The sequence below is a fragment of the Arachis ipaensis genome, chromosome B6, assembly GCF_059453495.1.
Source record: "Arachis ipaensis isolate K30076 ecotype BB chromosome B6, ASM5945349v1, whole genome shotgun sequence".
NCBI lineage: Eukaryota > Viridiplantae > Streptophyta > Magnoliopsida > Fabales > Fabaceae > Arachis > Arachis ipaensis.
Window position 1 is genome coordinate 32,015,862 of NC_142441.1, and position 22,529 is coordinate 32,038,390.

The following is a 22,529-nucleotide window of genomic DNA, read 5'->3' on the forward strand; positions in this document are numbered from 1 at the left end:
ACTGAGAAAAGTAGAAAAGGCTTTGGAGGTGTATTTGTAAAACATGGTAAATTAATAAATAATTAACTAATAAATTAATTATGAGCTAAAGAAATTTAAAAATTAAATTTTATAATTTGAAAAAATAAAAATATTTAAAATACGAATTTAAACATTAATTTTAAAAATTTTTAGCCCGAAATTGAACCAACGAGCCAAATCAGTTGAATCGAACCCACATTGAGCCTTATAATCTAAACTCAGCCACACATTCCCTTCTGATAAGGAATAGATTGGGAGTTAAGGTTATATCATAATAGATAAGTATTATTCAATAAAAGGAGAGAAGAAGAGGAATTTATTGGCATAAAAAGACACAGCGGAAACATAAAAGATAGATAAAGGTTTTCCTACTAGACCTCTGAGATACATGTTCTTAGCAACCTAGGTCACCGGAAAGGATTCCCTACTAGACCTTCAAAGAACTTGTCCTTGACAACCTAGATCAGAGGGGCAAAAATTAAAAGAAACCACCACGCAGATCACCTTAGTGTTGGATCCTCCAATCTTCCTCATGCAACAAGCGAAGCAAATCACTCACCTCACTTCTCACACAATAAAACGTACTTAAAAGTAAATGAAATTTATACATCAAAAGTTATCTAAATGGTCTCACCAAAGGTGTATAAATAGACCCTTAACAAACTAACTAAAAGATAAGATAAGATTAAAATTTAAATCAGATCTAATCTTAATGGATTAGATAATATTTGATTTTAAATTTAAAATTCTTAAAAATACTACTAAACAAATCAAATTTAAAACAAATATTCTAACAAACTTTAACCACATAACAAACTAAAACAAAATTCTAAAATTTCAAAATTTAATGATAAATTATGTCTTCCACTGAATTCAGAAAGCATTATTGGGCTTCTTGCTGTCCTGACTTAGCCCAATGGGCCTTGCCCATTCTTCCTTGGTTAGAACTTGATGTAACTCTATATGCATAAGTGCTGCCAAGTTTCCAAAGTTCTCCTTGAGCTTCTTTGCATGTGCTCTAGTAATGGGACCCCCTGGAAGTGTGAAATTCCCAGTCTTCCCTTTTGCCTTAGAATTCTCCAATTGTCATTCTGAGCATGTATCATTGCCTCCTTCCTAAAAAAGATTCGTCCTCGAATCTGTGTCTATATCAAAAGGAGAGAGATCAGAAACATTGAAAGTAGCAGAGACATTATACTCACCTGGTAGGTCAATCTTGTAGGCATTGTCATTGATCTTCTCAAGAACTTGGAACGGGCCATCCCCTCTAGCATCAAGTTTAGACTTCCTTTGAGTAGGAAATCTCTCCTTCCTCAAATGTACCTAAACCCAATCTCCTGGTTCGAAGACTATATGCTTTCGGCTCTTGTTAATCCTTTCAGCCGTGGCTTTGTTCTTCCTCTCAATTGAGTCACGAGCCTTTTCATGTATAGCTTTAACCTTCTCAGCCTTGCTTGCTCCATCTAAACTAATAAGATCACTCAAAGGTAAATGCATTAAATCCAAGACAGTTAGAGGATTAAAACCATAGACAAGTTCAAAGGGCGAAAAACCAGTAGAAGAGTGGATTGTCCTGTTATAAGCAAACTGAATAAAAGGTAAACAATCTTCCCAGGTTTTCAAATTCCTACCAACAATAGCACGCAACAAGGTTTCCAATGTCCTATTTACCACTTCAGTTTGACCATCCGTTTGAGGGTGACAAGTAGTTGAGTATAACAATTTTGTTCCCAACTTACTCAACAAAACTTTCCAAAAGTGACTTAAGAATTTGACATCACGAGCAGAAACAATAGTTTGGGAAACACCATGTAAGTGCACAACTTCTCTAAAGAATAGGTCAACAATATTTGTGGCATCATCAGTTTTATAGAAAGCAATGAAATGAGCCATTTTACTAAATCCATCTACCACAACAAAAATGCTATCTCGACCCCTCCTAGTTCTAGGCAAACCAAGAACAAAATCCATAGAAATATCAACCCATGCGTGCACAGGAACACATAAAGGAGTATACAAACCATGTGGTAATGACTTAGATTTAGCTTGTTTACATGCAATGCATTTAGCACAAAACTTCTCAACATCTTTACGCATGTGGGGCCAGTAAAAATGCTCAGATAAAATATCCAAAGTCTTATGCACACCAAAATGACCCATCAAATCCCCACTATGTGATTCTAAAACAAGTAGCTCCCTAATAGAACAAGTAGGTACACAAATCCTATTACCCCAAAAAAGAAAACCATCATGCTTATAGAATTTGTTATGTGTACCATGTTCACATGCAGCATAGATAGAAGCAAAAGCAGCATTAGTTGCATACAATTCCTTTATACACTAAAAACCTAATAGCTTAGAAGTAAGGGTTGTGATTAAGGAGTACCTTCTAGATAATGCATCCGCAACCACATTTTCTTTACCTTGCTTATAGACAATTATGTATGGAAAGGATTCAAGGAATTCTATCTATTTTGCATGTCTCTTGTTCAGCTTCCCTTGGGCCTTCAAGTGTTTGAGGGATTCATGATCAGTATGCACCACAAATTCCTTAGGTAGCAAATAATGCTGCCACACTTCTAAAGCTCTCATCAAGGCATAAAGCTCCTTATCATAAGTTGAGTAGTTGAGACGGGCTCCATTCAACTTCTCACTGAAATAGGCGATTGCTCGCTTTTCCTGCATCAAAACAGCACCTATACTAATTCCAGAAGCATCACATTCTATTTCAAAAGTTTTAGAAAAATCTGGTAAAATAAGAATGGGGGCAGAACACTAATTCTTTCAAGGTGTTAAAGGCAAGTTCTTGTTCTTGATCCCATTTAAAGTTGACATGTTTCTTGATGATTTCAGTTAAAGGTGCAGCAATAGTGAAAAAATATTTAACAAACCTCCGATAAAAACCGGCAAGACCATGAAAACTTCTAACATCAGAGACACTTTGAGGTGTGAGCCATTCTCTAATAGCCTTCACCTTCTCGTCATCTACCTCAATCCCTGTAGAACTTATCACAAAACCAAGGAACACGACTTTACTCAGACAGAACGAGCACTTTTGGAGATTAGCATACAATTTTTCCTTTCTAAGTACCTCTAAAACAGATTGAACATGCAAAATATGATCATCAAGATATTTACTATAGATAAGGATATCATCAAAATAAACAACCATAAATTTACCTAAAATCTCTCGCAAAACATGATTCATTAATCTCATGAATGTACTAGGTGCATTAGTCAAACCAAATGGTATAACTAACCACTCATACAAACCATATTTAGTTTTGAAAGCTGTTTTCCATTCATCACCAAGTTTCATTCGTATTTGATGATAACCACTCCTTAAATCTATTTTAGTAAAAATAACAGAACCATGCAATTCATCAAGCATATCATCAAGTCTAGGAATAGGATGGCGATATTTTACCATAATCTTGTTTACAGCTCTGCAGTCAACACACATCCTCCATGACCCATCCTCCAACAGTACCGGAACAGCACAAGGACTCATGCTTTCTCTCACAAAACCCTTAGCCAAAAGGTCCTCGACTTGCCGTTGCAATTCTTTTGTCTCCTCAGGATTAGTCCGGTAGGCTGGCCGGTTAGAAATGCTTGATCCGGGGACAAAGTCAATCTGATGCTCAATGCCTCGTAACTGAGGTAAACCTGGGGGCATCTCATCCGGAAAGACATCTCCAAATTCCTGCAAGAGTGAAATAAAAGCATTAGGCAGGTCATGGTTAGTTTCAATAGTAGAAAGTAAATACTCTCTAAATCGCAATAACACCAATGCTTTTTTTCCCAAACTAGCATGCTTCAGATCCCTCTCTTTTACATAAAAACATATTTTGTGAGCACTCTCACTCTCCACAGATTTTTCTCTTTTAGAACTCTCTTTTTCACTCAGACCCTGACTCTTTTTCTCACACATTTCGTCTCTTAGAGCCCTCTCTTTACCCTTTTGTTTTTCAATTTTCTCACATCCTAAAGACTCTTTAGTAGATTTGCGAATGCTCAGTTGCTCCAGGTACACTTCTTTAGGTGTCAAAGGTGTAAGGGTAATCTTCTTCCCAAGATAAGTGAAGGAGTATCGGTTTGTGAAACCATCATGGACTACCCTCCTATCATACTGCCATGGACGGCCTAGGAGTAGATGAAAAGCTTACATGGGAACCACGTCACAAAGTACCTCGTCACTATATCTCCCAATAGAGAACTGTATGTGGGCTTGCTTCATAACCTTCAATTCACCAACATCACTTAGCCACTCTAGTTTGTAAGGGTTAGGGTGTTTGGTGCATTTCAACCCCAATTTTGTGATCAAAGCAGAGCTAGCAACATTTGTATGACTTTCAGCATCAATGATCATGAGTCCAACCTTACCTCCCAATAAAACTTTTGTATGAAAGATGTTCTCTCGCTGTTCTAGACGATCGTCCTTGGCTTGTACATTTAAGATCCGCCTAGTAACAAGGGTCTCGCCACTAATAGCATACTCAACTATATCTTCATTATCTGTAGCATCATCCGTATGTGGCATGTCCTCATACCCATCTGAGTTATTAGATTTTGAGAAAATATCATTTGCTTTAATTACCATGGTCCTTTTATTTGGACACTGGGAAGCATAATGGCCTAATTCGCGGCACTTAAAGCAGGTAATATCACGATGTCGTGCAGGAGGTTTAGAAGTGGAATTAGGTGTGTGCGTCTTCCTGTGCTGCTCTATAGGCTTCTCCTTTGATTCGGTAGGTTTGGATCCAGTCTTCTCCCCGAAATTAGCACCTCTCGAATCCCACCGTGAAGTAGAGTTAGAGAAGAATTTTGCAGCCCTTTCACCTTTTGCTGTCTTTCCACCTTGATAGCTAGGTTCACCAAGTCTTCCATATTCACAAATGGGTGACATTCTATAGTATTTGCAATGTCTCGGTTCAGCCCACTCAAGAAACATGCCATAGTAGCCTCAGACTCCTCCTCAATATTTGCTTGGATTAGCAGCATCTCCATCTCCTTATGATACTCATCTACAGACTTAGAACCTTGGTATAACCGTTGTAGCCGTTGATGTAGCTCCCTGTAGTAGTAAGAAGGGACAAACCGTTGTCGCATGACCTTCTTCATCTTCTCCCAAGACAGAATTGGTGGTTTTCCATTCCGTCTCTTCTGTTTGTCCAGCTCGGCCCACCAGACAAGAGCATAATCCGAGAATTCTACAGTCGCTAGTCTTACCTTTTTCACATCAGAGTAGTTATGACACTAAAATAAGAGCTCCACCTTTCGTTCCCATTCCAGGTACGCCTCAGGGTCACTTCTGTCTTTAAGATGCGCATCTTGATAGCATTAAGGTTACTATCAACATCTGCTAGTTGTCATGATGCAGGGATCTAGATGAAGTCTCCTCCTCAGACTCCGTAGAATCATTATGAACAGATTCTTATGACCATGCTTTTCGCCTAGGGAAAAAAGAGTTAATTCGGGAATCCATGTCATCAAGACGTTGTTCAATCCTTGTAAGGATGCTAGCGAGTGCGTCGACGCAGAAAGTTAGTTGTGGATTGGGGTTCCCTTCAGTGTTAGCCATCAATAAACCTGTAAAAGAAAAGACCTTACAACACTCTTCTCACGTGTATCACTCGGAGTAGGACACTCGTGTTTTCACTCAATACGTGGCTTTTACCCTCTGATGAGCTCACCACTCTTGCCTTTTTCCACTCTTGGATTGCTTTAACAAGTTGCACTTCGGAAGATGAGGAATTGAGACACCAAACTAAGATAATCTGAATGATAGGGACGTTCAACTTGACAAGAAGACAATTAAAGTATGTGACAAAGGAAGAAAAATAAGAAGTAATACTAAGATGACAGAAACTAGCAAAATTGACTCCTAATTGGAACCTGAAGAAAGTTTGAAAGGATAAAACAAAGGGAAAATTTAAAATTTTGTGTTTTTTTTTTTCATTTTTTTTTGTACATTTTTTTTTACGTTTTTTTCTCCGTTAACTTGAATAAATAGAAATTGCAGTAATAGAATATAAGGATGAAATTTTCATTTTTTTTGGGAACGCTAAAGTAAATTTGCAGAAATTGAAGAGAAAAATAAAGAGACTAAACAAAAATCCTGGAACGTGCAGATAAATAAGAATTTACCTACGACCTGTAACTGATACCAGATGATAAGGAATAGATCGAGTGTTAAGGTTATATCACAATAGATAAGGATTATTCAGTAAAAAGGGACAAGAAAAGAATGACATTAAGAAGAGGAATTTATTGGCATAAAGAAACACAGCGGAAACATAAAAGATAGATAAAGGTTTTTTTACTAGACCTCTAAGATACCTGTTCTTAGCAACCTAGGTCACTGGAAAGGATTCCCTACTAGACCTTCAAAGAACTTGTCCTTGATAATCTAGATTAGAGGGACGAAAACTGAAAGAAACCACCATGCAGATCATCTTAGTGTTGGATCCTCCAATCTTCCTCATGCAACAAGCAAAGAAAGTCACTCACCTCACTTCTCACACAATAAAACGTGCTTAAAAGCAACTGAAATTTATTCATCAAAAGTTATCTAAATGGTCTCACCAAAGGTGTATAAATAGGCCCCTAACAAACTAACTAAAAGATAAGATAAGATTAAAATTTAAATAAGATCTGATCTTAGTGGATTAGATCAGATTTGATTTTAAATTTAAAATTCCTAAAAATACTACTAAACAAATCAAATTTAAAACAAATCTTCTAACAAACTTTAACCGTATAACAAACTAAAACAAAATTCTAAAATTTCGAAATTTAATGATAAATTATGTCTCCCACTGAATTCAGAAAGCATTATTGGGCTTCTTGCTATCCTGACTTAGCCCAATGGGCCTTGCCCATTCTTCCTTGGTTAGAACTTGATGTAACTCCATATGCGTAAGCGCTGCCAAGTTTCCAAAGCTCTCCTTGAGCTTCTTTACACGTGCTCTAGTGATGGGGCCCTCTGGAAGTGTGAAATTCACAGTCTGCCCTTTTGCCTTAGAATTCCCCAATTGTCTTTTCGAGCATGTATCACCTTCAATTCTGCAATTCACGTTGGGAAAGTGAGATTGAGGAAGAAACCCCAAACCCTTTCCACTTTCAATTTCAATCTTCCATAACTTTCAATTCAGAGCTCCGATCCTGCACCATTTGCGGCTATGCGATCGCCTCGCTGAGCTCTTCAAATTCATTTGAACAAAGTGGTAAGAAAGTCGAAATTTCTTACACATCTCTTAATTCTCTTCAATTTAGCATCTTAGTTTTGGGATATTGAGAAATTTTATATTTTTGATGATTTACATGTACTCTAGCAGTGGGTAATTATTGGCTTTCACTCTAATCATTGGTGGATAAGGTGAAAAACCTGTAAACGCTTGTGAATTATTGAATTAGTGGAACCCTAGTGTGATTTTGATAAATTATGTGAAAATTAGATTGAATCTATATGAATTGACGTCAAATTGGTGGAGTGAAGTGCTTGAATTGGAACTCTGGTGGCTGAAAACTTGTTGGGTTGGCTTGGAAGCTTGTGAAGAGGAGGTTTTGAGGTGTTTTAAGCTTGGAAAGAAATTGGCCAATGTAAGATTTCAGTTTCTTATAGTTAATATATAATGTTGTGTGAAACTTAGGCTAGTAGCCTTAAGATAGGTTCAATTGCATGAATTAATTGATTGAATGAATAGGATGATATAGAATGTGGAATGAGGTTGTATATGAAGGAGTGTTTTTATGATGTTATAGATTGATGATGATTATTGATAAGTATTGAATGATAAATATTGATGTTGATGAGGATTGAATTACATGTTTTGGTTGATAGAATTGTGTGTGATATGTGACTAATTGAATGGAGGTTGGATATGAGTTTGTGAATATTATATTGATGTATAATGATTGTGATGGATTGGAATTGTGTATATTTGGTGTGATTATCGCATGGATGGTAATTGTTGGAAGTTGTTGAAATGAATAAATTGGAAATTGAACGGTTTAGGTGTTGAAATGATTAAGAAGTAATTGAGGAGTATTTGTTATGGTGTAGGAGTACTTAGTATGGAATTAGTATGGTTAAATTTGAAATTGGATTGAGAATTTTGAAAGTGGAGGACTATGGTAAAATTTTGGTAAAAACTTATTTTTGACCAACTTCGGCAGAACATAACTTGGCTTTCGGACCCCCAAACCCTGTGAAACTTGTTTTGAATGAAAATTGGCTTCATAAAGTTTATAACATTCGAAGAACAGATTAAAAATGATTTTTAACGAAAAAGTTATGCACATTTGAAGTTTGATGTGAAAAATTGATTTCTGAACTTAACAGCTTTTTGAATATATTGATATGCGTGAGTACGCGGCAGGGTCATGTGTACACGAGTATTGCTCTGCTCAGAAATCTCGCGTACGCGGACAAATGCATGCATACGCGGCACTGTAAAATTGCAATCTCGCATACGCCGACGATGCATGCGTACACGGCACTGTAATTCTTCAAATTTTTGCGTACGCGGGTGGCATGCATATGCATGACCACCCTATTTTGCTGCAACATGGAGTTTCGAGTTTTTGATCATTTTGTTAGTCTTTGTACCTTTTGTAAATCCTGTTACGACTCTAGATCCGGTGAAATAGAGGGTAGAAGGGTTAAGGATGAAATTTGAGGGGTTGAGATAGTAAATTGAAGAAGACGATTATGAAGTGTGATATTGAGAAATGATAACGAGGAGGAAAGAGTATGAAAGTATATATACGAATGATGAGGATTGATTTTAATTACGATTTTTGAATAAATTGAGATGATATGAAAAATGGAATTGAAAATCAAAATTGAATCTGATTGAGATATACCACCGGATAAGATGCAGTGGCATTGTCCAATTGCTACAGGTAAAAGTTGAGACACGAGATAAGATGCAATGGCATAGTCCACTTGCTCCAAGTAAAAGTTTGAGACACCGGGTAAGATACAAGGGTTGAGTTTTGTCACACTTGCTCTGGGTTGAGAATTGTAACACCACTTGGGTAAGAGGCAAGGGTTGAGGTTGTCCCCCTTGCTCCGGATTACACGGGTATAGGCATGTCGGGTTTGGCTGTATAATCGACAGATAAGCTCATCGGCCATAGGGCAGACATACATCATATGCACTTGTATGTTTTGTTTAAGTATGCATTTATTTTCGCTTGCCTATTTGCATAACTGTAATTAACTGCTACTTGATCTAATTGCTATATCTGTTTTCATATTTGTGTTTTTCTTGTTTGTCATGTTTGTATTTGTTTCTCAGATATCCCTCATGCGTAGTAAGGTGTTACAATATTCACCTTTATTATCAGATTGTAAGACTTGTATTTTTCACTTTGTCACATTTTCCATGTAAATTTTGTACTGAATGAAAGCTTGATAGACTTGAGACTTATTAACAGTAAGTGCAGGTGTGACACAAAAAGACATCAATGAAGGTGACATAATACCTATATCCTAAGTGAGAAATAACTGGAGAGACCCCCATACATCAGAATATATTAATTGCAAGGGTGTATTGTAAACAGTTAAAGAATCACAATATGGAATACTATAGAATTTTTCCTTGCACAATTTTCACACACTCTTAAAGATTGATCTTTAATATCATTTGGCACTTCTATTTTACAATGTGCAAGAATGGATTTTACAGTTTTAGTGGCTAAATTTCCTAATCTTCTACTCCACAGATAAAAAAGAGAGCAATGTACAGAAAAGGCAAAAGGGGGTGAGTCTAATTGTTGTTTTTGAGGTACTGTGATATTGATGAATTTACATAGGCCAACCTTTCTAAAAACTTGCAAGAGTATCTTCTTGGTGAACTGACATTTAACAAGACAATGGTAAGCATGAAATTCAAAGAAAACAAAATTATCTTGAGAAAATTTAGATACACTTAAAAGGTTCTTAATAATTTCAGGACAGTGAATAAGTTGTAATAAAAAAATCTTTCAGATTCAATAGCATATAGAAAAGCTTGACCAACATTAGTAATTGAAATAGATGAAGCATCACCAAATTGTACTTTGTCAGATCCTGTACTCAGAAGAAGAAGTCAGATTCTGCTGTGTCTGGATAGCAGGCAGGATCAAAGACTGAAGAGGAAAGTATCAAATAAGCAGTTGGATTTTGGAAATTTGATGTTGGAGGAGGTGGTGTTGAAGCAATAGAGTTCACTTATGAAGATGTGGAAAAAGTGGAGCTAAAATTGGTAGGAGATAGGGGTGCACATGGGCCGGGTGAAGCCGGGTTTGATGTGACCCAGACCCGGCCCGAAATATACACCGGGTCTATTTATTAGACCCGAACCCGGCCCTAGACCCGATGAAATCAATACACTTTCGGGCCACAATTATACCGGGTAAAAGCCGGGTGAAAACCGGGCCGTTAACATTACATTACGTTGATACCTTCTTGTAAGCTAGCATGTAAAAATATCCAAATTTTCAAGACTCCAACCATTATTTAACATGGTAAAATTCACTTAGAAAAATATAACAAGAACCAACCATTCTTCAAAATTAAAGCATAACCACAATCAATACTAAAGTATAACCACAATCAATACTAATATTGTCTAATAATACCAAATATTTAAATCAATACAAATAACACAATATTATGCATTAGTCTAAAGTCTTTATGCATTCTAAACATAAAACATTAACTTATAGTTTTATAATGACTAATAACACAAAATATTAAGATTTACAATACTTAAATTCCACATAAGAATAGTCATGATCCATCACTAATAACACAAAATATTAATTGTGTATGATGACCAGGTCACCGGGTCGACTTCGGGTGACCCGAGCTATGGCCCGGACCCGACCCGAAATAATGACCGGGTCTATTTTTGAGACCCTTACCCGGTCCTAAACCCGATGAAATCACACCAAATTAGCCTCAAAAGTGTTCGGGATCGGGCCGGGCCTTCGGGCCGGGCCGGGTCTGTGCACCCCTAGTAGGAGAATTGAATCTGGAATTTTGATTTTGTGATGGAGGTAGTATTTCTTGATGAAACCTATGGAAATAATGCCAAGCTATGTGGCCAAAACGACCACATACCTGACATTGTGGACTTGGCTGTTGATAAAACGATCTACCTCCTCAAGGATACCTGCCACTACCTCTAGCTCTCCCACAAAATTGGTTTCCTCTGAAATTGTTGAACTTTAGGACAAATTGGCTTGAATTACAGCGTTATCTGATTTTCTAAACTTGTCTAGCAGATCATCGTGAGTTAGTAAAAGGGGTTTCAACTTCAGAGAGACTAAACAATTCAGGTTTAGAATTAACCGTAATCAACATCATGTGATAATCTTCATTAAGACCTTCTTTAATAGCTTCAGTGTGCTGCTCAATTGTTAAAGGACTTCCCAATGTTCTTGATCTTTACAATACAGTCTATAGTTCTTAAACCTTGCTTTTTAATTGTCTTCAATTGTGCCTTGAAAAATGGTCTTCAATTCTTTTCCAGATTTCATAGCTGAATATGCAACCCACCATTTTGTTCTTGAACATGGAGTCCATGGAAGCCAGCCGCCAGGTGCTTAAATTGTAATCATCTTGTCTCCACTGTTTTTCAACTTGGGCTTGTTGAATCAAATTGAGTTGGAACTCAATATTTATAGAGATGTTCTTCAAGATCCTATCCTTTAATAGCAAAAAGAGCTTGTTGCTGCCAAGTCTTGTGGTTGTTCTCCCCTAATTTATCACTGATAGGATTGAAGGACCTTGAATTGAAGAAATTTAGTGGTAGAGAATTGAGCATTGTATTGTTTGCTGCAGGGGTTAATGACTGGTGGTGAATTGAAATCATCATCTGAGTTTTGACTTAAGCAAGTTATGGATCAAAGAACCTAAAGCTCTAGATACCATGTAAGGGCTTTACAGTATGATAAGAACGTTGTGATGATGAGAGAATTACAAGTAAGAAAATAAAGAAATCAAAACAGAGAAGTAACTTGCTGCAGGAGCAATTTAAATTAGAATGAATGATTAAAAGATCCACACAAGGCTCAGCAACTAATCATATATATAGTTGGACTCCAGAGAGCTAAGTCTAACAGAATTGTAACTAATCAAACCAATTTCTTTCGATTTGTACTCATCAATCTTCATTTTCTTGTTTTAGAATCAAACAATTCTGCTATGTACTAACACAGACAAACTACATTTTAGTGATTAATATCACTCTATACATTTACATGTGATTGAATGATCAATTCTTTTGTTGGACAATGGCAGATAATGAGAACCAAAACGTGGGTTGATTCAACATAATAAAAGGGGGGAAATTGCAACAATAATGATTTTTCTTCAAAAGGAAAAAGCTTTAGAACAATGTGATTATTGTTGACGCTTGTGTGAAACTAAATAGTGTTTCTATTTGAAAAAAAAAAAAAAAGTTACGTTCAGTAAATAAATAAATGAAAATTTGTATTATCATCTCGGTGTAAAAATAATATTAATAAAACAAATAAAGTTATGTTATTATATTAATTATTGTACTACAACAAATTGCATCTTTTTTTTTTTTTTGGTGACTAACAAATTGCATCTATGCTGTAGGAAAAAATTGTTCGGGAAAAAAAAATTAAAATATATGAATTATTGCTGTACAACAGACATTTTGATAAGGCTAACGGCGAATGAGTTAAGAGTATATAAGATACATTAGCAAAGTATATAGTAAGTTTTTCTAAGCAACAATAACCAGTATTCTAAAATTCATTTTCTTTCCTTGTTTAACTGTCTTCAACCTCAATCACTATTTGCTCAATATCCTATTACATTTGCATTTGTTCAACTCATTTCACTTTTTATATTTTTGTTCATGTGTGTTGGTTTCTTTAAGCTATTAAACCTGTATCCTTTATCTTCTTCGTTTAATTACTTGTTGAGAATATATATTTAATTTTTTGGATTTTAAAATATTTTAAAAATATTATTGTCTTTAACAAATTTTGAAGAGCATTTTTATTATTAATTTAATAATTTTAGAATATTTTAATAATTTACTCTATATAAATTATATAATTTATTTATATAGAATTACATATTATGTTCATGTTATTAGAAGTAGCATACAAGCTTTTAATAAGTCAAACTTAAACTATATACATAAACTCAATTGTTAATGAATGGATTTTAAATTTGGCCTAATTCAACTCACTTCCAACATTAATTTAGGGCAAAATTTGTAAAGGATAATTTAGAATTTAATCAATTAAAACGCAATTCAAAATTAAAAAGTATACATATCACTTAAATTAATTGCTACTATATATATATATTAAATAACTATTTCTAACCATCAAAGAGTTTAAGCGCTGATAAAATTAGTCACAAAAAAAACAAAACTAAACTAAAGATATTTATAAGAAAAATAAATTATTCTATTCGACAAAAATATTCGATCATCAAATTTTTGTTGATTCTATTAAAAAATTATTTAAAATTTTTAAATGATCTCTATCATCATCAACTTTCTTTTTACAGAACCATTATCATCAATTTTAAAACCCTCAATCCAATTCCATTGAAAATCATCCCCACCCTTTTCAAATCCCAAATCGCAGTAACAACGAATTCAAAATTTCACTAGAGTAGTATATATGAATGCCAAAATTGCTTAACAAATGACGATAAGAAAGATACAAAGTTATAATGTTGACAAAAACAATAATAGATGAAAGATTAAAACACATTTTTTTTATTCTACCATCTTAAAAAGAACATCTCTCTATTAGAAAAATGCTTAATACAGACAAATTTACAAATAGATTTGATCTTTATTATAGACGAATTTTTGGTTACTGATAAAATTACTGACGGATTTTGTTCCTCTGTAAAAATTTTGTCAGAAATTATTTACCAACGGATTTTTTTCCGTCAGAAAATTACCGACAAATTTTTACCAGTTACCGACAGATTTTTCCTCGGTAAATTCTCTCCTCCATTTTTCTGAAACGTTGAACTTTTTGACGGATTTTCCATCAGTAATTAGAGACAGATTTTTCGATGGATATTCCGTCAGTAATTAAGATTTTTTGACGGATTTTCCGTCGGTAATTAGAGACAGATTCGACAGATTTTTCATCTGTAATTAGAACCTTGGAAAATCATCCCAAACTTTGAATACAGACAGAAAATCCGTCTGTAAATCCGTCAGTAAGGTAAAATAGAATTTTTTTAGATTTTTTCATTGCAAAATAAACTTGTTTTCATACAAAATAAATATAAATTTAATACAAATTTTTATCTAATTGTTTTCGAGTATTTATAATTTTTTAAAAAATAAACAAATTTATCGTATTATCAAACTAAAAGAAAAGTACTATAAACAAACAAGTCAATATAATTCAAAATATAAACAAAGTGTATTGATCATCAACTATAATTCCCAGTATATTTTGGCTATAATTCAAATCATCAAATGTGTATTGATCTCTCTATTTTGGCTATAATTCCCAATATATTTCTCCTTTGATGCAGTCAACTCTTAGATACTCAGCCTGAAATATATACTCTTGAAATATATCCTACAATGAGGAGAAATGATTGATAAACTACTATAAGTATCAATAATACATAACAATTAGATAACAAAATAGTTACAATGAATAAAGGTAAGTTACCTTTGTCTTTCGGGAGTGTTCATCAACCCATTAAGTCCTATCCTCTTTACGAGTATGAGTGTGCTCAAAAAATTCATCTATACGTGATGGTCTTCCAAGCGAATGATTCTACATACTGTAACTAAATTATCAACAAATATGAGTGTACAGTTGATGATGTATTGTACTAAGTAATTGATGATGACTTAAAGCCTTGTACTAAGCAATTTATTAGAACAGAGGCATAAGCTTTGAATTCAATATCTTGAAATAAAGAGATTAGACAAATACTTTAATTTATGGTTGCTTACCCTAGTACAAACAAAAACAAAATATACAACTCCTCTTTTAAGGAAAATAGTTCACTCAAAGCATGAAATTTTTAATGAAACTCAAGATATTTGACTAAACTAACGAATAAGACTAGCACACCTTACAGAATTAGCAAACTTAGAATTTTAGAATTAGTAAATAACTAATGTTTGCTCATGTCCTTTCTAGTAGTAGACTAGTACACCAATCAATTGACAAGTAAACAATACATATAATTCATGCAAGAGTCTTTGAGGACATGAAAGATTCTCTAGTACAAATGGTAGAAGACAATAGCTTATGATACTCATTTATATATATACATCTACAGGGCATGGACAAGGGATTATAGTTGATGAACTATGACCTTTAAAACTCAGATATTCCAATAAGAAAAATTATAAATGAGATGAACTCAGATATTTTAGTGGGAAGGGAAGTACCTCGAGTCGATTTCCTGGCAGCTATATTTTTCGTCTGTAATTGTTTGTAGACATCAGTGTCCCAACGTCTCATCAATTCACCAAGAACTTCTGGTGGGATCCAATATAGACGGGCACCTTTTTTGCGAATGGCATGGAGAATACCTCGCAAGCGCTTGGCAGCCCTAAACCTCCAAGCTTGATAGATATCATCCTCTTCCGTATCAATAATGAGACTTCGGTATGGTAGTTTCAATCATTGGAATAAAATTTAGCCTCTGAACATATACAAATTTATTTTACTGTAATTTTGTGTAATTGTTATATATTGTGATTTATTATTTTAACACTACAAAATTTACATATGTTTGTGGATGTTTTTTCAGAGAAATTTTTAAAAACCTCCAGCATTTAATAAACTCCCACAAAATAACTAACAATAAAATCCAACTGTTACCTACACATAATTAAAACTCCTTTAAAATTCTAGAAAACATTCAAAGAGAAAGAATAGAGAGGTAAGAGCTCATCGAAACCCTAAGCTCGTGATAGACATCTCCATCGCCATCTCTGTCGTGCCTCTGCCGCCATCGCTGCCGCTTTAGAGTTCACCTCCTTTCTGCTTCTGCCATAAAGCTACTGAGATCAAGCCAAGGCACCTCCTTCATCAATGTGTTTCTAGATCTAATTCCAATGCCTAAGCCTCTGAGATTGAGAGAAAGCACCTCTTCGGTCAACTCTCCTCTGCCAATATGGCTCTCGTGTTCTCCATCGGCATTCTATCTGTAACACCCTACCACACAGAACTTCATGCCTAGTACGTAAATCAAAGATGGTGAGGCGCTACGACCTCTGAAACAAAAATATGTAAATATATATATATATATATATATATATATATATATATATATATATATGAAGAATAGTTTAACTAGGAGCCTTGGAAGAAAGGATGAACAAAACAAGACCGAACACACGTCACACTCAGAAAGCGATTAGATAGAAGGCTTATATAGAAAACCAAAGAGACAAGTATATAAATAGAGTTTTAAAAAGATAGATACATAATCAGGCTCTAAACTCGACCTGCGAAGCAAAGGCCGACTAGAATATACATACATATACATACATATATATAATCCAAAGTTATCCCATGTATAAATAAAATATCTGTTTCTCCAAAATTAACCTCTAAGTGGACAAAATACAAAATACACATGCGAAGAATCTATATACATATATACATAGCTTAAATCAAAATATAACAGCCCAAATGATAGCTCTTCGCTTGTAAGGAGGGTCTCCATACACTCAACGAGGTGCCTCTCGACCTGTATCTGAAAAATAACAGAATTATGTATAGAATGAGAACTGGGGGTTCTCATCATGATAAAGGTGTCCGCATAATTAATATATATATATATACCAGGAAAGCCAGAGGCATTTCTTAGAACACCGACACTCAAGGATACAGAAGACTTTGGTTGAGGAAAATTAAAGAACCAAACTCTCTCAATTATACTCACGAATTTAGGTACGGTTTTGCGCTCTCAAGTATCTCTTTTTTAATGATTTAACATGGATGGTCTTGGAGCTAAGGAAACCAAGAATTTTGAACACCAGTTACTCCCAAAAAAAGACCTATATTTATGCATTTTAATTAATTTTTTTGGGAGCACTTCAGCAAAATGAAAAATCCTAGATTTGGGGTTATCAAGTTTAAAGTTGAAGAACAAATAAAGTAGCAATTTTCAGATTGACCAAATATAATTTGGAGGTTATAGATTCAAAGAGCGATTTTCAGATTGACTTTCAAAGAGGATCCTCTCTGGAACTGAAAAAACCCTAATAAAAAATTTGAAGAACTCTAATCGGTGAATGAAGGGTTGGTGACGTCGATAGACTCTTTATGGGGGTGACATTTGAGGGTGTCAAGGAAGGAGTAGAGTTTTGTGTTTTGAGCTTGTCGGGGGAGCGGTTGGGGCAATGGCACTATAACAGAGACAGAAAATTGCGGCGGTTCTCTGAGGGATTTGCGGCGGTTTTTAGCCGCTGTGAAACGGAATTCCAGCGGTTCGTTAAGCGTCGCCAATTAGGGGGTGGTTATATGGTTTTACGGCGGTTCTCATGAACCGCTGGCACAACCGCCACAAAATAGGATTAGATTATTTACGGTGGTTTAGAACCGCTGCGATTTGGCTGGTAGGTTTTTTAAAAAAATTGCAGCGGTTTGTAAACTGCTGCAATTTTGAAAGTAATTTTTTTAAAAAAATGTATATTGCAGAGGTTTATAACCCCCACAATTTTCACATTTATATTAAAAAAAAATTGACTTCATAAAGCTACTCAATTATATTACTTCTACATCTAGACGAACACAAAAATAAGAGCAAGCTAAAAATGACTAAAATATCACAAGTAATCACAAATTTAATAATGACCCTATTAAAGATCCAAATTAGATAATACAGTAGCAGCTTGATTCATCTAGCAAGTAGCAACACAAAATCTATAGTTACAGGAATTTTTAGCCACTGCTAACTTATTTTAACGCACTATAATCTATGTTGAATCTCCATTCACCTTCTTTTTTCTTTACTAAGAATAACAAAGTTATAGGGACAAGTACTAATATATATACAATTATTATTTATGAGCTTGTTCATCATCTAAATATACTAAAACATATATAAATATAAAGCAAGATGAAAAGATTTATCCCATGGTGCTCATTACTCCAAACCGAATGCATTACAGAAACAATATCAGTTTTTGTGGTGAAGTCCTTTATGCCAAACAGACCTTTAAGTTGTTGCAGTGCAATAGTAATGGAAGCTCCAGCCATGAAACCCACAATGGCAGCATGAGATAGGAAATCTATAAAGAAATCAAGCCTACAATAACCATTCATGAAAGCACAATACTTTAGGCAAAGCACCACCAAAAAAGACAATGCATATATGAATGAAAATGAACCTTTTGCATAGTTAAGTCCTATCTAGTATTGTATGTACCTGCAAACTCCAAGTACTAATTTAGTGAAAGGTAGCAGTCAATGCAAAGGCGCACCTAGTCATGGCTTTTGGTGTCACTGATCTCACTAGAAAGCAAACTCTCAAGCAAGAAGGACACCACAGCTACAAGTTCTATCGCAATATCTCTTGAGGTTCCCATGAAAGCATATACAAGAGGTGCCACAAAACTTGAGTCTGCAAAAAAAGTAATATTAATTAGTAGAAGAAATTAATTACTTAGAAATAAGAAATTAATTACTTAAAAATAAGAACTTATTAATTATCATCATGATACTCGCATAATCCATACCAAGGATCCAAATATGCAAGCTTCGCATATGCAAGGTTCTGTTATAATAAAAAATCATCAACAAAGTGGTGTCTACATGTTAAAAAATATTAATCTCAATTGCCTCATCACTCACACGCTTATTCATTGAATATTAATCCCCCACACAACACGCTTATTAATACTAATAACAATAGCCTGCAAAAAATAACTCAAAGATCCACATACACTGCAATTATTAGCATGCAGAAAAAGGAAAATAAATGCATAGTAGTAGTACAACACCTTATTTAGAGTCAACAGCTCCAAAATTTAATTAAGCTAATGATAATTCATATGTTATCTAATTAATGTAACGCTTACTTAGAAAGGGAAAAGAGTATATATGGGATGTACCCAATGGTGTTGTGTAAATGGAGAAGCCAAGAAACGTGGTGTGTTTGGGGCAAAGTTTATGGCTTATATAAAGAGTCAGAACTCAGAAAGTAGGAGGTGTTGATGATGGAGACTAATAACTTTCAATAGACAACTCATATCATTATAAGAACAAAATAGAGATTAGTTGTTTCTTGTTTTTTTTTTCTTTGGAAGCTGAACTTCCTCCCTTTTCTTGTGCCACCGAAGAAGCATAGCAAGCAAAGAGGGATGGGGAACCCCTGATTTTCTTTCTTAATTAGTAGGCTGCTGCTTTTGTATAAAATAATAATTTCCTTCAATTTTTTTCTGCATAACTTGTGACAGAAAGCGTAAGAGAAAATGAGAGGAATGGGGCATTCTTTTAAAGTATGACTAATACAAGAAACAAAATTCAGAAATGAAATAACTCAACGGGATTTCATGATTAACAAAGTGTAAGGTTAATCAATTTGAGAAGTGAAATAGCACAGAGAATTTTTTAAGTAGAAAATCATTGTAAACAAATGAGCATAAGTGAATTGCCTGAGATGTTTTTGCAAGCAACAAATTAACTAGATAAAAAGTTAAAATAAACAAAAACACTATCAACCAAATGTACCTGTAATTAGTTAAGGGTACAAAGTTAGCAAGCTTCCCATACTCTGGATCATCTTCAAGACTTTGTGTCAAGAGCAACCTTCCATACCTCAATACTTTGTGTTATCATCATATCCCTTTAACATCTAAGACCTTTTTCATTGGTTATTATTATCTAGTTTTGGCAAAAGGAGGCAGCAATATTAAAGCAACAATTGCAGAACTCATAAATCAAAATCAAATTAGTGCCATGACCGGTGTGAACAAACTAAAAGGGGGGCATGATTGTGCTTTGCTTTCTATCAGCACTGAAGATATCAAATGCTATAAAGACTAAACAAACAACTTCAGAAACAATTGGTAGAACTAAACATAAAAAATACCAAAATAAAGCATAAACAGCAAATAATAAATCACGTATCCTGTGACCGTGGGAGCTCTCTATCCTTCGCCAATAGTCCAACCAATTTTTAATTAGGGATTAAATTAAATGTATTATTAGGTAAAAATCAATAACTAAACTGTTAAGTGATAATTATCACAAATTATCAAAAGACTAAAATTGACATCCAAATAAAAAATAAAAAAAAATTAGAGACCCAAAGAGTGAAGAACAAACCAGATAAGAGAAGAGGATGGAACAGAGCAGTGATGGTGAACAAGAAAGACCCACAAACTGAAAGTGCAGGGCGACGCGGCGGCACTGATGCGTCGTTGGCGGATTGGATTTTGCTTCAACGTCTTTTGTTCTGTGTTCTTGGCAAGAACAAAAAAAAGTATAAATTAAAACCAAATCGAAAAGAAAAAATGGATGAATTTGGAACCAAATAATAGAGAAATAAATCTAATCCAAGTTAAATAAAGGCATAATCTTAACCAAGTGGCACATGAGTAGCGAGCAGATCTGGGATAGAAGCATCGTTTGAAATGTGTAAGGGGCGCTTCTCCTCTTGTAAAAACATGAAAACCTAGACAAAAAAAAGAAAGAATAAACGAAATACCAAATAAATAAAGAAAGGAAGAAGGAGAAGACCTTGGGTGCTGGTAGAGCAGATGGAGGTTGGAGGCGACGCTGGCAGGATGCTCATGCACAGCTTAGAGGAGACGGCGAGCGAACCTGGCAGAGTAGATGAAGTAGAGGAGTAAGGCGTACAGAGAACGCCGTTGAGAAATCTCAAGACTGCAGCAAAGACAATGATGGAAGAGAGAGAGAGAGAGAGAGAGAGAGAGAGAGAGAGAGAGAGAGAGCTCTGGTAATTGTTAGGGTAAACACAGATGAGATTGAGACTTAGTAAAAGAAGGAGCGAAGCTATGAGAAAAATAAAATGTATTGTAGTTTTCTTCAAAATGGCTGCGTTAACCGCTACTAAATTGATAAATAGTAGCTGATTTAAAAACTGCTTCTAAAATAGCGCTGCCATCTGCCGACTATCTTGTAGTGTGGTAGTATGCATGGAGGGAAAGAGCAAAGTTTGGGAGAGAGTGCAAAGAGATGGAGGAAGAATTACAGGCTGAAAGAAGAAGAATAAGTAACAGTAGAGATTGATTTGCTCTTTATTGATTTCTTTGACAAAAGATTGGATGATGGTGAAAAAGGTTAAAGCTGAGATGTGGCCAATGATAAGAGATTAATGGTTTAATTATTCTGTTGGTCCCTATAGTTTCACGAAATTTTCAATTAGGTTCCTATACTTTTTTTCTTTTTAATTGAGTCCCTGCACCCATTTTTTTTTCAATTGAGTCCCTACACTTTTTTTTCTTTTTATTTGAGTTCCTACACCAATGTTATTTTTTTAGTTGGGTCCCTTTATAATGAAGCCAATTACTACTAAGAGGGACCTATTGAAAAAAAAAATTTGGTGCAGGGACCCAATTAAAAAGAAAAAAAGTATAGGGACCTAATTAAAAATTTTGCGAAACTATAGAGACCAACAGAGTAATTAAACCAAGATTAATTTAAAATTTTTTAAAAAAATTTGACAAAATTAACTCTTAATTTTACGATTAAATATTTTTGATAAATAATATTTCACTACAATATTTTTGGTCTAAGATAACCCTTATTCGAAGCAACATTTAATAAAAGTTGCCTTAGATAGACAAAGACAACATTTTTTACGAGTTGCCTTTGAATAGGACAAAGATAACAGAATTTTTGGCCACCAATAAAAATAGTTGCCTTTGATCTCTAAAATAACATTTACAAAATGTTGCAATATAAAAACTTTAAGACAACATTTTTTAATAAAATTATAACATTTTATAAGAGTTGTCAAAAAAATTAAATAAATAACATTTATAAAAAGTTGCCTAAAATTATTTATAGTTAAAAATTAAAAAAAAACTTGTAATCATAGTCCCACCAATTATTTTCTCTATTAAATAACTTAAAAAAAAAAAGAACAAACAAATTTGTTTATCAGCTCATCATCTAAACAGAGAAAATACCCTGAGCCCTAACATGACCAAGCTAAGCCTTCCACGGACGAACAACCTAGCCAGTAACCCACCATGCACGAACCCTTTCTCCTTTCTCCACTGTCAACTCCAATAATCGACGAGGCTAACGGCGACAGCAACTCGACACACGGTGCTCTCTTCCACGGCGATGGTGTGGTGCTCTCCTCCACGGTGACTGCGCGGTGCTCTTCTCCACGCAGGCTTCTCCACAGCGACGGCGTAGTGCGCTCCTCGTTCTGCACCGAACCACCACCGGCGAGAAACCCTTCTCCCTTCTCTTCTTCTTCTTCCTCTTCTCTTTTCTCGCATCCTCCTCTTCGCGAACCAGAGATACAGAACCATAGCAACCTC

At 34.8% G+C, this 22,529-nt stretch overlaps 1 pseudogene; it reads right to left on the bottom strand.

Annotated features, from left to right (window-relative positions):
• Nucleotides 1-894: 894 nt before the first annotated feature.
• LOC148555060 (uncharacterized) lies at nt 895-18,744 on the bottom strand (annotated as a pseudogene).
• Nucleotides 18,745-22,529: the final 3,785 nt, after the last annotated feature.